This window comes from Canis lupus, chromosome 20 (genome assembly GCF_011100685.1).
Source record: "Canis lupus familiaris isolate Mischka breed German Shepherd chromosome 20, alternate assembly UU_Cfam_GSD_1.0, whole genome shotgun sequence".
NCBI classification, from domain to species: domain Eukaryota; kingdom Metazoa; phylum Chordata; class Mammalia; order Carnivora; family Canidae; genus Canis; species Canis lupus.
The window spans coordinates 54,587,754-54,603,541 of NC_049241.1; the positions used below are offsets into that span (position 1 = coordinate 54,587,754).

General features: G+C 58.2%; 1 long non-coding RNA gene across 1 annotated transcript; it reads right to left on the reverse strand.

The window, feature by feature from the left end:
- Nucleotides 1-245: 245 nt before the first annotated feature.
- LOC119864768 lies at nucleotides 246-6,826 on the reverse strand. Its single transcript, XR_005375196.1, has 3 exons — nucleotides 6,335-6,826; nucleotides 2,180-2,285; nucleotides 246-1,111 (listed from the first exon to the last, which is right to left on the reverse strand). It is a non-coding gene; the product is annotated as an uncharacterized LOC119864768 (long non-coding RNA).
- Between the last annotated feature and the right edge of the window lie 8,962 nt (nucleotides 6,827-15,788).

A 15,788-nucleotide genomic window follows, 5' to 3' on the forward strand; every position in this document is an offset into this window, starting at 1 on the left:
CAGTGTTGGAGCAAGTGTGCCAGGGCCCCCCAGAATGGGGCAGGAAGGAGTGGCTGCCTACTGGGCTCCAGGGAGCCCCCAAACCCGGCCCCCCCTTGCCTGTAAACATTTATGAGGCTGTAAGGGACTGACATCATCCTGCCCCACACGCAGACCCCAGGGGGCCGGCCCCTGGTTATAGCGTCCAGTATCCCCCCCCCAACTTTGCCTGGGACCCACATCCGGCCCCAGCAGCCCCTGCTTGGAGTTCCCCCTCCCCACCCTAGCTTGATGAAGCCATTTCCAGCCCCAAGTGGTCTGGTCTGGAACAAAGGGAGGAACTCAGCCCCCCCGCCCAAGGTAGGGGGGACTAGGGAGAGCAGGAGGGCTTCCTGGAGGAGAAGTGAGGGGGCGAGGGAGAGTCTGAACATCCCAAGGTGAGGTCTTGCTACATGTGCTCGAGGGGGAAGAAGATGGATCTGATCAAAGGGCTGACATGGGGGATGGGGCAGGGCCAGCGAGTGAGAACGGGCCTGCTGTGCCTCGCGGGGCACACACTCCCCAAGAACCCCATCCCTGGACACTGCCTGGCCAGGGGACACGGCAGGGGCTGATGGCCCTGCAGGCTCCGCCAAGGGTCTCGGGCTCCATGAGTCCAGGAAATGTGAGTGAGCTAAATGCGGCAGAGGAAAAGCCGGGGCAGCCTCGCCCCGCCGCCAGGAGGGCTCGGGTGGCACCGTTGGCTCCTCTCATCCTTGCAATGGCCCTAGGAGGGCGCTGCTCTGGCTGGTGGTGGTTTACAGATGAGGAAACTGAGGCCCGGCCAGGAGACTTCGTGGGGCCTGGCTCGCAGCAGGCACGTGGCGTCGGTTCTGTGGTTATCACCAGCCCTCGTGGGGCACCGACCTGTCTCTGAAAGACTCCCCAGGAGGTTGCGATTGAAATAGAATCCACTGGGACAAGGCCAGGTGGTCTCAAAACCACCCCCACCGCCCGCCCAGAGTCCTCTTACATCGGGGGGCGCCTGGCTGGCTGAGTCGCCCAGGTGTCCCGCTCTTGATCTCTGCTCAGGTCTTGTGAGATCTCGGCTCGCTGCGTGCACGCATTGGGCTCCACGCTGGGCATGCAGCGGCTTAAGAAAATAATGAAAAGTTACGTTGCCCGTGGGCCGCGGTGAGACACACCGGTCTGCGGAGAAGGGCGCGTCCTTTCGCCCTCTAACCCCTTTGGGAGTCCGCCTGACTTTAGAACCTGTCCCGGATCTGCCCACTTCTCACTCCGCGGCCCCAAGCAGGGCCCAGCTCTCATCACCCCGGGGCCACAGCAGTCTCCTCCCGCGAACCCACACTCCCACCCTGCAATCTGTCTTCCTTTTTTAAAAAAATAATTTTATTTATTTATTCATGAGGGACACACAGAGAGAGGCAGAGACACAAGCCAAGGGAGAAGCAGGCTCCTCCGTGGGACCATGCGGGGCTCCATCCCAGGATCCCGGATCACGACCAGAGCCACCCAGACATCCGGCAAGCAGCCACCAGAGGGCGCCCGTGAGCATCCGGGGCTCTCACCACCCTCCGAGTACAAGTCTAAGTCCTCCCGGAGGCCCCCGAGGCCCCCGAGGCCCTGCACAACCCGCCTGTCTCCTCCCTGCCTTCCCCTCCTTCCTCTCCAACCCTCGCTCACTCTGTTTGCTGTTCCTTCAACACACCCACCCAGTGCTGCCCCAGGACCTTTGTACTGCCTGTGTTCTCTGCCTGGAACACCTTCCCCAGATGTCCCCACAGCTACCCCCTCACCTTCAGTTCTGAGCTCAAATGTTACCTCCCCATTGAGGTCTCTCTGACACCTCACAGAACTGACACCCCACCCAGCCAGCAGCTCCCCACACACCCTTTACCCACTTCTAGTTTTGCCCATAGCGCTTACCAGCTTCTAGATCCAATGTCATCGTCACACACATGGTCTCATGGACCGTGTGTCTCCTTGAGGGCTGGGACATACCCTGGCTGGGTCAACAGCCAGCCTAGGAACACAGCAGGGCTCCATAAATATGTGGCCCAGCCCTGCCTCCTGGGTGCCAACCCTGGGTGCGGTGCCATTCACAACACCCCCATTAGATGATGGCTGTGGGGGAGTGGGGGCAAGGGGAGAGAAACCGTCCATCACCCGAATCTCAAGTCAAGACTTAGAATCCACTTACAAGGATCTCCTGAGAACCTCTGTGTGCCACACACTGCCTGGGGCCTGGGTTCACATCGGCCAACAGGACCAACGACATCCCTCTTTGCCGGAGCTCAGTGTCTGGTCTGAAGGGAAAAGTAGTAAAACAGCAGTTTTAAAAAATGAGCAAACATGGGCACCTGGGGGGCTGAGTTGGTGAAGCATCTGCCTTCGGCTCAGGTCGTCATCCCGGGGTCCTGTGATCGAGCCCTGCATCGGGCCCCCTGCTCAGCGGGGGGGGGGGGGGGGGGGGATGGTCTGCTTCTCCCTCTGCCTCTGCCCCTCCCCTCTGCTCATGCACTCGCTCTCTCTCTCTCAAAATCTTTTTTAAAAATGAGCAAACATGTACACAGACGAGAATGTTTCACACAGAACTGTGCTCGAGAGAAAAACCAAATTGACACAAAAGACAGGGTGCTGGAGCAGTGGGGTTCTCTAGCTGGGGCCGGTCAGGGAAGGCCCAGGAGAAAGCAACCTCGGGGTGCTCGGAGGAAGGGTGTTCCAGGCGGAGGGAACAAAGGGCGAAGGCCCTGAGGCTGGATGGAGCCTGGGGCACCCCCGCCCAGGTAGGAGGCCGTGCGGCAGGGTGGGGTGCACCATGGGGTCCCTGTGAAGTGAGAGGAGGGGCCAAAGTCAGGGCATGTGTTCCCAGGTGGACACACAAGTCAGGGCAGGGGCTGCTGTCGGGGTGCTGACTGCTGGGATACCATGAAATCTGTCCCGCTTCCACTCTGATGCTTCCAGTTTTCACTTGGGAGTGAAAACACTTCCCCTGTCCTGGCAGAGAGGCCCCCCAGAGCAGCAGCGACCCACCTGAACACCCCCAAAGGGGCTGCTCTGGGAGAGGGCCTGAGCCCCGAATGCCTTGGGGCACCATACAGCATAGAGCACCCAGGAGCCCCGCTGGGCTCCGTCCGGGCAGGCCCTGCACGCTGTCACGGGGTCCTTATCACAGAGGGGCAGGCGGGGGTCTCCCGACTCAGTGCTGGTGGGGAGCCTCAGCCCAGTGTCACCACCTCAAAGCCTGAAGCCAGCGTAGCCCTCACTTCGGGGGCCTGGAAGTGAGGGGCAGAGCTTTGTCCCCCAAGCCCCGGTCTGGCTTGACATCCAGGCCTCAGAACCCAGCAGAGGCCCCAGTTCTGTAGATAGAAGTCATCCCAGGCACCCGCAGCCCCAGAGTGACTTTGCTGGTGGGGAAACTGAGGCACAGAACAGCCACCACCACCCCCCAGGACCTCCGCTAGCTTCCCTGCAGGTACCCCTACCCTTGACTCTGGTCTGAGCGCGGAGAGAGGCCTGGATTGGCCCCCAGCCCCACGCCGGCGCTCACAGGTCCCTCCTCCGAGCCAGCCAAGCCTCCGGGGGGCTTCAGGGAAGGCTGGGTGGTCGGCCCCAGCCCAGCCCCGGCTCGCCTCCAGGACCCCGCAGCGCTCTGAGCAGTCCCTGAACCAGAGCAGGGAAGGCGTGAGCCAGGGCCAGGGCAGCGCCCTGGGGACCGGACAGGCCGGGGGCGGTCAGGGGTGGGAGACTCTGAGCCCCGCTGGAGGGGCTGCAGGCAGACCCCGGCCTGGCTGGAAATTCTCTCTCTTTTCTGAAAAACCCATCTAAATGCTTTTGCTTTGCCTCCCCCACCCCCCCACCCCCCAGCGGCCTTGCTTAAAATCTATTTTACAGTTTTCTTTCTTTCAATAGGTAAAACCGGCTCAGACCACGGAATTTACAATATGCCAAAGGGTGTTCCGAAAAAATCCCTCCCTCCCCAGCCGCCCCCCACCCCGGCCTGCCCTCCCCAGAGGCCGCCAGCCCGGTGTCTTGTTTCTCCTTCCAGCAATGTTCCATGCCGAAGCAACACATCTGCATGTTTTCTTTTCCTCCTACAGAAAATCTGCGGCGCTGTCCCTGCTGTTTCCATAGGCCTGAGTCCGCTTGCCCGACACCACATCTGGGGCCCCTTCCTGCGCAGCGAAGCCCCGTCCCTTGCTTTTAACGGCCGCATAATATTCCAGCCCGTGGCTGCTGCGCCCTTGTCCCCGTGAAAGCACCCCTCTTTGTCCCCCGTGTTTGGCTACTCGCGAGGGCGAAGCGATGACGAAGAGCCTGTTGTAAATGCCATTTCGCGTGTGGGTGAATAACGCCCACGTGCTCCCTGAACTTTTTCCTAATTAACAATTAACAACTTGTGGGTTTTTTGTTTTTTTTTTTTTAGAGCGGCTCTGGGTATACAGAAGAACTGAGAAGAGTCCAGAGTTCCTCTGTACCAACTTAGCCCCGCACACAGCACCCTCATTCCTTAGCAGCTTGCATCGCTGCGCTGCATTTGTTCCAACTGATGAACCCCCATCGATCCAATACTATAAAGTTCACCGTTGACAGTAGGGTTCACCCCTGCCAGTGGCGCCCATTCGGTGGGTTTGGACAGATGTGGCATGCCGGGTACCCACCTCCAGAGGATCGGAGTAGCCTCGAGGCCCTACATCTCCCCTGGGCTCTGCACGTCCATCCCCCACCCCCACCCCAACCACCCTGGGGAGCCACTGATCCTTTTACCGTCTCCAGTTTTGCTTTTCCAGAATGTCACAGAGTTGGAATCCCATGGCGTGCGTGGCCTCTTCAGGTTGGCTTCTTTCACTCGGTCATGTGCGTGTAAGGATCCTCCGTGTCTTTTTGTGGCTTGATGGCTCATTTCTTTTTAGCACCGAATAACATTCCATTGTCTGGATGTCTCACAGTTTATCCATCACCCACTGAAGGGTGTCTGGATTGCTTCCAAGTTTTGACAATTAGGGAAAAAAGCTGCCATAAACATCCGTGGGCAGGTTTTTGTGTGGACATAAGCTTTCAACTCGTTTGGGTAAATACCAAGGGGGTGCGATTGCTGGATCATACGGGAAGAGTATGTTTAGTTTTGCAAAAAGCCTCCAGAAGTGCCTTCCAGGGTGGCGGGACCATTTTGCATCCCCACCAGCAGGGACTGAGGGCCCCGTTGCTCTACATGGTCCCCAGCATCTGGTGCTGTCAGAGCTCCAGATTACAGCCGTTCCAGTAGGTGCATAGTGGTATCTATCTCGTGGTGGCTTTAATTTGTCTAAATGTTTAAATAACCATCTGTTGAGCCCCCACCTGGGAGACAAGCATGGTTCCAATATCTTTTTTTTTTTTTAAGATTTTATTTATTTGAGAGAGAGAGAAAGAGAGAACCAGTGTTGCGGGGCAGGGGGTGTTGCAGGGGGAGAGGGAGAAGCAGACGGCCCACTGACCAGGGAGCCTGATACGGGGCCCAATCCCAAGACCAACTGAGCTGAAGGCAGACGCTTAACTGACTGAGCCACGCAGGCGCCCCGCGCCTTCCCCCCGCCCCCGTATCTTTAATACGACATGATTTCTTTGCAATTCAGGCTAGGAAAGAGGTGACATAGTACCCCATTTTGGGACACCTGGGGGGCTCAGTGGTTAAGCATATGCCTTTGGCTCAAGGTGTGAACCCAGGGTCCAGGGATCGAGTCCTGCAAAGGGCTCCCTGCAGGGAGCCTGTTTCTCCCTCTGCCTGTGTCTCTGCCTCTCTCTGTTTGTCTCTCATAAATAAATGTTAAAAATCTTAAAAAGGGGATCCCTGGGTGGTTCAGCAATTTAGCGCCTGCCTTTGGCCCAGGGCACGACCCTGGAGTCCCAGGATCGAGTCCCATGTCAGGCTCCCAGCATGGAGCCTGCTACTCCCTCCTCCTGTGTCTCTGCCCGCCCCCCCCCCCCCCGTCTATCATAAATAAATAAGTAAGTAAATAAATATATATGTGTTTAAAAAAAAAGAAAGAAATAGTACCCCATTTTACAGATGGAGAAACCAAGGCTCAGAGGGGAACAGCTTCTTGCCCAGGGTCATACAGCAAATGACGGTAGAGCCAGGGCCTTGTGACTGACTCCAGAACACTTCCACCTGCAGTGTCCCGGGTCCGGGGCACTGGGGACACAGTGGTGAGCAAGGTAGATCCAGTCCGGGGGATCTGGACCCTCCTGAGGCTCACAGTCCGGTGGGGGAGACAGACACGTGACCAGGCATTAGAACTCAGCCTGCGTAGGACTGATGCCAACTAGAACCGTAATGGGGTTGAACGGGCAGAGAGGGACCCAGAGGACTCACCGGGCCCGGACGTTGAAGGAGGCTTCCTGGAGGAGGGGGTGCTGAAGCATGTGGAGGGGCTTCCCAGGAGCAGGAGGAAAAGAGTGAGCCAGGCGGGGGAACAGCATGGAGGATGGCTCAGAAGAAAGAAAGGGCTGTAGCCAAGAGCCTGGGCTCTGGCGTGGGAGTCCTGGTGTCCGATCCCAGCTGTCAGCCCCTTCCCTGGGCCTCAGGTTCCACTCCTCAGGGTGGCTGTGCGGATTCAGGAAAGTCCCACAGTGACACGCTTAGCTGAGGCTGGCATGTGGGGAGCCAGAGGGTGGGAGGGCGCCAGGAGAGCCGGGTGGCCCTGCACCCCTGGCCTGGGAGGACCCTGCCCGGGAAGGGGAGGCGCTACCAGGGGATGGGGGGGCAACAGGTAAAGGCATCGAGAGATGAAAGGAAATGGCAGAGCGTGGGTGAGGGTCTGCTTCCTGCCCCAGGCTGACCCCTGGTGGGCCAGGACCCCCACCTTGCCCCCACTCACTCTCTAGCCCCCCTTTAGCGAGGCCACCTGCCGCGGGGGCCTCAGTCCCAGGTGTTCCCTGCCCACATGCCACCCCAGTGACCACCATTAAAAATGAATAATGAGCCAGAGGGCCTGGACTGGGGGCTGAGAGGTCCCCGGGGCCCCCCCGCCCATCTGGCTCCCTCCTGCCCTCCACTCCAGCCCCTGGGAAACTCATCAGGAGTCACCTTGCTGAAGGGCCCTCTGAGCACCTTCTGTGGCTTAGTCACCCGCCCGCCCTCCCCGGATGCCCCCTTCGCTGCCAGGGAAAGTTGTCAGGTTTAGCAAACAAAAATGCAGATGGCCAGTTGAGTTCGAACCTTGGGTAAACCATGAAGCACGATTCAGTGTTTGTTAGCATGTGTCCCATCCAGTGTGGGGGACACACTTCTCCGAAAACACGATCTATTGTTTATCTGAAGTTCAGATTCGGCTGGATGCTGTCTGGCGGCTGTTCCTAATCCCGCCTGGACGGATCGTGGGCCTCAGTTGTCCTTTCTGTGCTTCGGGTGAGTACCCTGGTGCTGATCAACACTGACCGGTCAGAGGGACCCTGCCCCTCAGAAAATGCTGGGGGGCTCCCATCAGGTGTATCCCCCCCAACTTGGAGCTCCGGGGTGGACCAGACTAGGGGCCCAGGTAGGATGGAAGAGGCTGAGGCCACAGCTGTCTGCCAACCGCAACGGTCGTGCTGAAATTGTGACTCTGGAGAAGAAAGCAGGGGCCCTGCACCGCCTCCCCCAAGTATCCCCTGCGTGAGGTCTGTTAGCTCCCTGACCCTCCACACAGCCCCGACGGCGAGGGCACAGTCCCCAAATGCCACGTTTGAATCTCTGCTCTGCCCCTTGAGAGTTGTACAACCTAGAACCAAGTGTTCTTGCTCGGCCTCAGTCTCCTCGTCTGTGATATGGGGCTAATACTACTACTGAGAATAGTACCCAAGTCTCGAGGCCGTCAGGAGGCTTACGTGCATTCATATATTCAAGGAGCTTGGCCTGGCACAAAGTTAGTCCTCACTTAAGCGATGGCCTGTCCTGGCCTCTCTCCTGGCCCTGGAGGGAGGGACTGAGCGGGAATCAGAGGCTAATTTTAGCCCTGATGACACCCCTGGCCGCCTGCCTTGTCCAAACATCCTCAGCCAAGCGTGAGGTTCAAAGCACCCCCCCCCAACCTCCGACATCCAAGGAGTCTGTTTATTCATTCCTGTTGGCGAGGCATTCCTTGCCTGCCCGCGCCTGCCGCCCGGGGCCCCCTGTCGCCTGCCCTGTGTCACCCAGGGCAGCCACGTCTCACCTGTAGGCCACCAGAGACAGCCACGGGCAGGGCGGTCAGGGTGGGGGGCAAGGAAGAGGGTGGGCGAGGGTCCCTTCTGCCCCAGAGCCCGGAGTCCCCCCGAAGTCTTCATTAATCATTTCCCAAGTCGGATCCCAAGCTTCTGTCTGTGTTGAATCACAGATGCTGTAAATCATGCAGCACCTGCTCACCGAGCAGCGACAGGGTGCCAGGTCCTACTGGGACCCAGGCACCGTCCCACGGGGCGCCCAGTCTTGGGGGAAGGCAATGACAAGCCAGGAGACAGGAGAATTTCCCAGCTGTGCTTAGTACTTTCACTCACTCACTCACTCACTCATTCATTCATTCAGGGCATGTTTATTCAGGCCCTCTTGTGTGTCCGGCAGGGTTCAAGGTGCTGGGGCTCAGCAGGAAACAAAGGGGCCCGGGATCCCTCATGGGGCTGACTTTCTGGTGGGAGAGAGGCAAGAGCAGATGAGGCCAATAAGTCGAACACGCGATCTCGATGAATGGTAGTAGTGCTGTGGGCAGAAATAAAGCAGGGGGGTGGGGGTGCGGGGGGGGCGCAGGTAGACAACGAGTCAAGAGAGCGATACCTGAGGCAGCCATGTGGATATCAGGGAGAGGGTGCCACGCCAAGGGAACAGTACATGTGCAAAGGTCCTGGGGTGTGAATAGTAGAGGCACGCGGGGAGACGGGGCCGGACCTGGGGGGCTTTGCCCCTGAGACTGATGACAGCCACGGGAAGGTCTTGAGCAGAGGGCACATGAGATGGGCCCCCAAATTCCACCATCTGGCTCAACCCTTGTTCCCAGGCCAACTCCCAGTGCCCTCGGGGTTGAGGGGCGGGCAAGGGGCGGCAGCTGGGCCGGCAACCGAGTGGCTGCAGGTGGATTCCGACGGTGAAGGAGGACTTCCAGGGTAGGGGGAGATCGCTGCTTGCCGGGGCGTGCGGGGCGGGGGGCAATCCTGGGCACATCTGCACGTGGCCTCTCCATCTGCTCCCTGCAGGCCCAGGCCCGGTGCCCAGGTCGCTGGCATTCCTGGCCCAGATTTTTGCCAGCGGAGGGACAGGTGTCAGAACTCTGGAAAACGTCCTCCAAAAACAAACCAACGAATTCTCTGCTTTTCTGTTTCCTTGTCCCAACAGATCTCGGAACCGCTCTCTGTCTTGCAAAACACCCCCACTGGCTTTCCTGATCCTGAAAGCGCCACACGCGCGCTCCACCAAAACCTGTCCCGGGTGAGAGGAGAAAGGGCCCTTTGTTCCCCGGCCCCTCGTCCCCCCTGGAACCTTCTGGCTCCCCGCGCCAGGCAGCAGCGGCGGCGCACCTCGGCACTGTGGTTTCTTCACGCAGAGTTTTGCAACAGCTTTTTTCCACTCGACAATAGAGGGCCCCACAGCTTTTATTTCCAGAAATTGGAAAATGAAGCGTGTCCAGCCCCTGCCGGCTCACCCACCTTGGGCTGAAATTTCAGCCACGTGAAGCGGCCGGGCTGGGGTGCCAGGGGGGCAGACCCCAACATGCCTGGGGCCTGGGGCTGCCAGGTTCCCATCACCTGGCGCCTGCCCCTCCCTCCACGCAGCAGCCCCCGGCACCCTGATGATGGGCACGAAGAGGCTCTTAAAGATGACCTGGCAGGGGAAACTGAGGCCCAGCAAGTGGGGAGGGGGGCCCAGGCCTGAGGGTGTCCAGCCCCTGCCCACAGTCCCGCCCCGCAGGGACCTTCCAGCGTTGCCGGGAGGATGATGGTGAGGCGCCGGGTCACCTGAAGAGGGTGCCAGCCCTGGCTTCCTTCTGCAGAGGAGGTGACGAGGACCCTGAGAGGTAAGTAGGGAACTCACCTGACGGATGTCACACAGCTGTCAGAGCTCAAAGTCCATTCTCCGAAGCTCTTTCGGTCAGGTTCCAGCCCAGCCTACCATCAGGGGCTGCAGGTGGATTCTGACTTTAAGAATTTTTATTTTAGGGATCCCTGGGTGGCGCAGCGGTTTGGCACCTGCCTTTGGCCCGGGGCGCGATCCTGGAGACCAGGGATCGAATCCCACATCAGGTTCCCGGTATATGGAGCCTGCTTCTCCCTCTGCCTGTGTCTCTGCGCCTCTCTCTGTGACTATCATAAATAAATAAAAATTAAAAAAAAAAAAAAGAATTTTTATTTTAGGGCCACCTGCCTCTTTTTCCTCTGCCTCTCTCTGTGTCTCTCGTGAATAAATCAATAAAATCTTCAAAAAAAAAGAATTTTTATTTTATGTATTTATTCATGAGAGACACAGAGAGAGAGGCAAAGACACAGGCAGAGGGAGAAGCAAGCTCCCTGCGGGAAGCCCAATGCGGGATTCGATCCCAGGACCTGGGCCAAAGGCAGACGCTCAACCACTGAGCCATCCAGGCATCCTGGATTCTGACTTTAAATGAGGCCTTCCAGAACATTCTGGGGTCAGGGGAAATTGCTGTTCTCTGCAGAGAGCAAGAGCCCAGGGAGACTGAAGGGTCTTCTTGGTGGGGGGAGGAGATGGAGGAAGGTGAATTGCAGACACTCAGTGAGCCTCAGTTTCCCTGTCTGCACTGTGGACACTCGGTAATCCCTGCTATGCCTTCAACTGGGGGCCGCGGGGAGGACGGAGGAGCACCAGTGGGTGAGGGTGTGGGAGGCCTGGGGGACCCCTGCCAAGCCCGCCAGTAACCCCGGGGCTGAGCCAGCCTCACTGGGCCCATCGCTCACCTGCCACCCACATTACACACCTGGGGCCGCTCTCCCCCTGGCTGGCTGCAAGCCATGGGTCCTGGGAGCCCAGGCCGGGACGGCCTTGCAGGCTGGGGCAGGGCCAGTCCCGGGGTTGGGGGAAGGTAAGGGTGGGGCTTAGGGACCCTTGGTCCCTAGGGCCACTGTCTTCCATTGAACTGATGTCTGAGAGCTGAACATTTCCCTCTTCCCAGAAGTTTCTCCGAGGCTCAGAGGGGAACCTTCCTTGGACCCCCAGCCACCTGGGCCAACATCGGGGCATGCTAGGGTGACCTCATCATGCCTGCACCCCCATCACCTTTTCACGTGCCTCAGATCACCCATGTGGTTCATTTCTTACCCCTCGCAGGCCAAGGGGCCCCCTGCCTGCCTCCTGAGCCGCCAGCCACCCTTGGCTCACAGCCCTGAGGCCCCAGGGGGAAAGAAATTTCCAGGAGGCTGGCATCTCCATCACCCACCCAGCCCAGGGAGCAAGGCACTGGGGGTCTGATGCAGGCAAAGACCCCAGGTAGGGCAATGAGGCCCTGCCTCATCCCATACATTGGTGCTACCTCGTCCTGAACCCAGGGGAGGGGGTCCCCCCAATCTGGGCTCTGGGACCAGCTTCCTTCCAGGGAGGCCTGCCTGGCACTGGCTGGGCAAGCCTTGCCCAGAGAGGGTCAGGAAATCTCTCAGGTCACACAGCAAATTCAGGATAAGCACCGGGTCCCTCTGGCTTTAGGCAGGAGAGGTCCTCGGACCCCCAAAGCCCGGACCCTAGAGCTTGACTGCAGGTCCACTTGCACATCCTAAGGCCATTAGGTTCCAATCCCAACCCCCCATCCCACTTGCCAGGTGTTTGAAGCAAACAATAAAAATAGCAATAGAGCCTGAAATAAAATTTTAGTAGTATGAGGTCATAACACTAAACGAAGGGAGGGGAGGCCCAATGGGTGAAGGCTCCCCCGGGCAGGTGGCATATTGAGAAGGAAGAGAGAGAGTAAGGGAGGGGAGTGGAAGGTTCCAGGTGGAGGGAAGCAGCGTGCAGGGCAGGAGGGAGGAGCAAGGGTGGGCCCTGGGCCGGATGTGCAAGCTGGCTGGGGGTGGGGGTGTTGAGCACTGTGCCAATCACGCAATGACCTGTCCCCCTGATACCCACCGGTGGTTCTCAGTCCCAGTCCCTTCAAGTGGCGGATCGGGGTGGGGAGGGAGCGAGCAGAAGCAGAGTGACCAGGAGCCCTACTGAACCCATGAACCCCAATCACCAGCTTCCCCTTCCCTGTGGTTGGGGCAGCCTGACGTCAGGGGCTCAGCCTGGCTTCGGTCAGTGACCCCAGGAGCACCTCCAGCCTGCAGCCCTCGGACAGACAGCTTTGGGGGGACTGGTGCGAGGGAAATCCGCGTCGGCGCCCCCCCAGCCTAGCTGCTCCTGCTTGAGTCCCTGCCCCAGTCGTGACTCAGGGGGTTGGGGTCCTGAGGTACTGTCGTGGGGTGGGGGGTGGGGCTCCGTGGACGGCACCACCCTCCATCACCTGTCTGGCCACGGTGACAAGCGGATCCGAACCAGGGGGCCCAGAAGCAGGTTGGAGAGGAGTAACCCAGGGGGCCTCCCCATCCGGCTGCCGTCCCAGCCCACCTGGAGCTTCAGGACGAAGCCTCTTGGAACCTTCCCGGCCCGGCCCGAGGGCCGATAAAGGGGTCCTTCTGGGCTCCTCTGGGGCATCCCAAAGTGGTGACTTCTGCAGCAGAGCCATCCTGCTTGGATGCTCCCCTAGATGGGCCGCTCGCTCCCTCTGGAGACAGCAGCAGCGAGCACGGCCAGTGGCGCCCGTACCCTGCCCATGCACCCACCGCGGGAGAGAAGGGACCTGACTCTGGCCTTGTCCGAGGCTCAGCGGGGAACCTTCCGTGGATGCCAGCCATCTGGGCCAACATCAGGGGACGTTAGGGTGACCCCGTCATGCCCAGGCGCTGGGCATTGAGAGTCCCAGGTCCCTCAGGGAGTGGAAGGCAGGACGGGGCTCTGACCCAACACACCTGAAGACGCAGCCGAGCCAAACTTTGATCACCCGTGTGGAATAGGTAGAAACTTCTGCCCCCCCCGCCCCCACTAAACGCCTGCTTTGGGGTTTGTCGATTTATTTGTTCGGCGTTTTTTTGTTTGTTAAGATTTTATTTCTAAGTCCTCTCTGCCCCCAGTGTGGGGACTCAAACTCACAACCCCAAGATCACCGACGGAGCCAGCCAGGTCCTCCCCACGGTCAAAATCCTTGACCCGCGACCTGATCTCTTATTCCCTCTTGCTCTTCCGCTTTCACTTTCGTGTCCTGTGTCCTCGCAGGGCTGTGAGTGCAGCAGAAAAAGTGAGTGTGGCCCAAGCTCCCCGGGAGGTGGGGCAGGGACACTTCTCTGCGCTGAACCAGGTGCACAAAAGGGGGCAAGGGGCAAACAGTGTCTCCGGCAGAGCAGGGGCATCACCGGAGGCTCCTTAGTGCGCTTGGGAGTCTGGGTGACCTGCCGGAGGGAATCCCCTTTGGCCTGGTCTCCATTATCAGCAGGGTGGCTGTGGGAAGGCTCCAGTGTCGCCCTGGCCATGGGCCCGGTGACACTAAGATGGACAGCTCATGAGTTATAATTTAATAAGTCACCAGATAATCCCCCACACACACAGCAGAGAGCGAGCCGCGAGCCAGGAGCAGATCTGGGGCAGCCTCCCATGCCCGGCGGTGCCCTGCCCTAGGAGACCGTCAGCCTCCCAGAACCTCCCAGAACCTCCCAGAACCTCCAGTGGCCGGGACTGGCTACTCGCTCAGATGCTGCAGCTCCGGGCAGCGTGAAGCAGCCTCCCGGAAGTGATGTCCTTCCCATCTGGGGACGGGGAAGGGTGACTCCCAAGAACTGGACTTCAGACTCTCAGCAGCCTGTACCAGCCTCCTCCTTCGTGGTCTCCCTGCCTCTGCTCTGTCCCCAGGGGCCTGTCCCCTACATGGTGGCCTGAGAGAGTCTCAAAGCAGGAGTGGATGCCGTGACTGCTCTGTGGGAAGCCACGTGGCTCCCTATCCCGCCACCGACTCCCTAATTATTAGTGGTGTTGAACATCTTTTTTGTGGTTATTTCCATATCTGTATATCTTCTTTGAAAAAATGTATATTCAAGTTCTTCACTTTTTTTTTTTTGAGTGGGCTTCAGACAGACAGATGTTCATTTTTTAATAAAGTTTTTTATTGGTCTGCCCCCCCCCCAGCACAGACCATAGTCAGAGCCCCCTCCTTGTGGCCTGGCCTCTGCTCCAGCTGTGACCTCAGCCCCAGCTCAGGAAGGCCCAGTCCCTCTGAATTCCCCCATCCCTCCGTACCTTTGCTACCTGAGGGCCTTTGCACAGGTTGTTCACCTGCCCAGAAAGCCCTTCCCACCCTTTTGCAAAAGGAGCTCCTATGGCTTGAGCTCGCAGCTCACACAACCAGGAAGGCCAGACCAGGTCCCACCCGTCCTCGCTCGTTAGAAAAGAAAATCTTCTGCTTACTTAGGACTTCCGTGTGTTCTTTTTTTACCCACTTGCTTCCTGCAGTATCCCTGAGGCCCACCCAGCGCACAGCCTGTGGTCAAGAAATGTCTGTTGACTGACTATACATGAGAGTGGGATGTGGTGAAAGGGGAGGTTCGTAGCTGGATATTGCTCGCCTCCCCCTTCCAAGGACCCCTGCCCACCCCTCGGCAGAACCCACTTCCAGAACCAGCGGCTTAGGTCACCCCTTCATGGATGGGTCAACAGTATGCCCACAGCCTCACAAGCCTTAGCGGCGGGAGGTGGGGGGTGGGGGGTCACTCTAGTCCCCGGCTTCCGGTACCGCCCATGATAGGACCGTCGGGTCCAATGAAGTTAGGGTCACTCCTACTAGCCTGCCCTCTGCCCCCACCTCAGAAGCTGGCCATAAGCCTAGGCGATCCCCTGTACTTTTTTTAAAGATTTTATTTATTTATTTGAAAGAGAGAGAGAGGGGAGATCCCTGGGTGGCTCAGCGGTTTAGCACCTGCCTTTAGCCCAGGGCGTGATCCTGGAGACCCAGGATCGAGTCCCGCGTTGGGCTCTCTGCATGGAGCCTGCTTCTCCCTCTGCCTGTGTCTCTGCCTTCTCTCTCTCTCTCTCTCTCTGTGTGTGTGTCTCTCTCTGTCTCTCATTACTAAATAAAATCTTTAAAAAAAATTTAAAGAGAGAGCCTGTGTGCACGGGTGGGGGAGGGGCAGAGAGAAGCCGACTCCCCGCTGAGCAGGGTGCCCCAGCGGGCCTCCATCCCAGGGCTTATCGATTCGGGTCGTTTATCAGGTCCTTTAATAATCTAATAAACATAAGCCCTGGGATGTGGTTGCATTATTTTAAAATGTAGCATCCAGGGGACGCCTGGGTGGCTCAGTGACTTAAGCTTCCAACTCTCCATGAATTCAAGGTCATGCACTGGGTGTGGAGTCCTGGGTTCCAGCCCCGAGTCCGGCTCAGGCTCCCTGCTCAGCAGAGAGTCTGCTTCTCCCTCTCCTCTGCCCCGTCCTCCCCCACTCGTGTGTTCTCTCTCAAATAAATAAATAAAATCTTTAATAATAAATAAATATAAATAAATAAAATATAACATTTAAATTTTAAAATGTGTTATTGGGGCACGTGGCTGGCTCCAAGACGGACAGGGTGGGAGGCGGTGAGGGGGACCCACGTTGGGTATGGAGCCTACTTAAAAATAAATAAATAAATAAAATGTTGCATTATTTTAGAACTTGTGGCAAAATACATGTGACATACAATTTGCCCTTTTACCCATTATTCAGTGTACAATTCGGCAGTATTAAGTGCATTCTCAATGGGGGGCAGTCATCCCCTCTGGTTCTGAAACTTCCTCATCACCCCACACGGGAGCTCT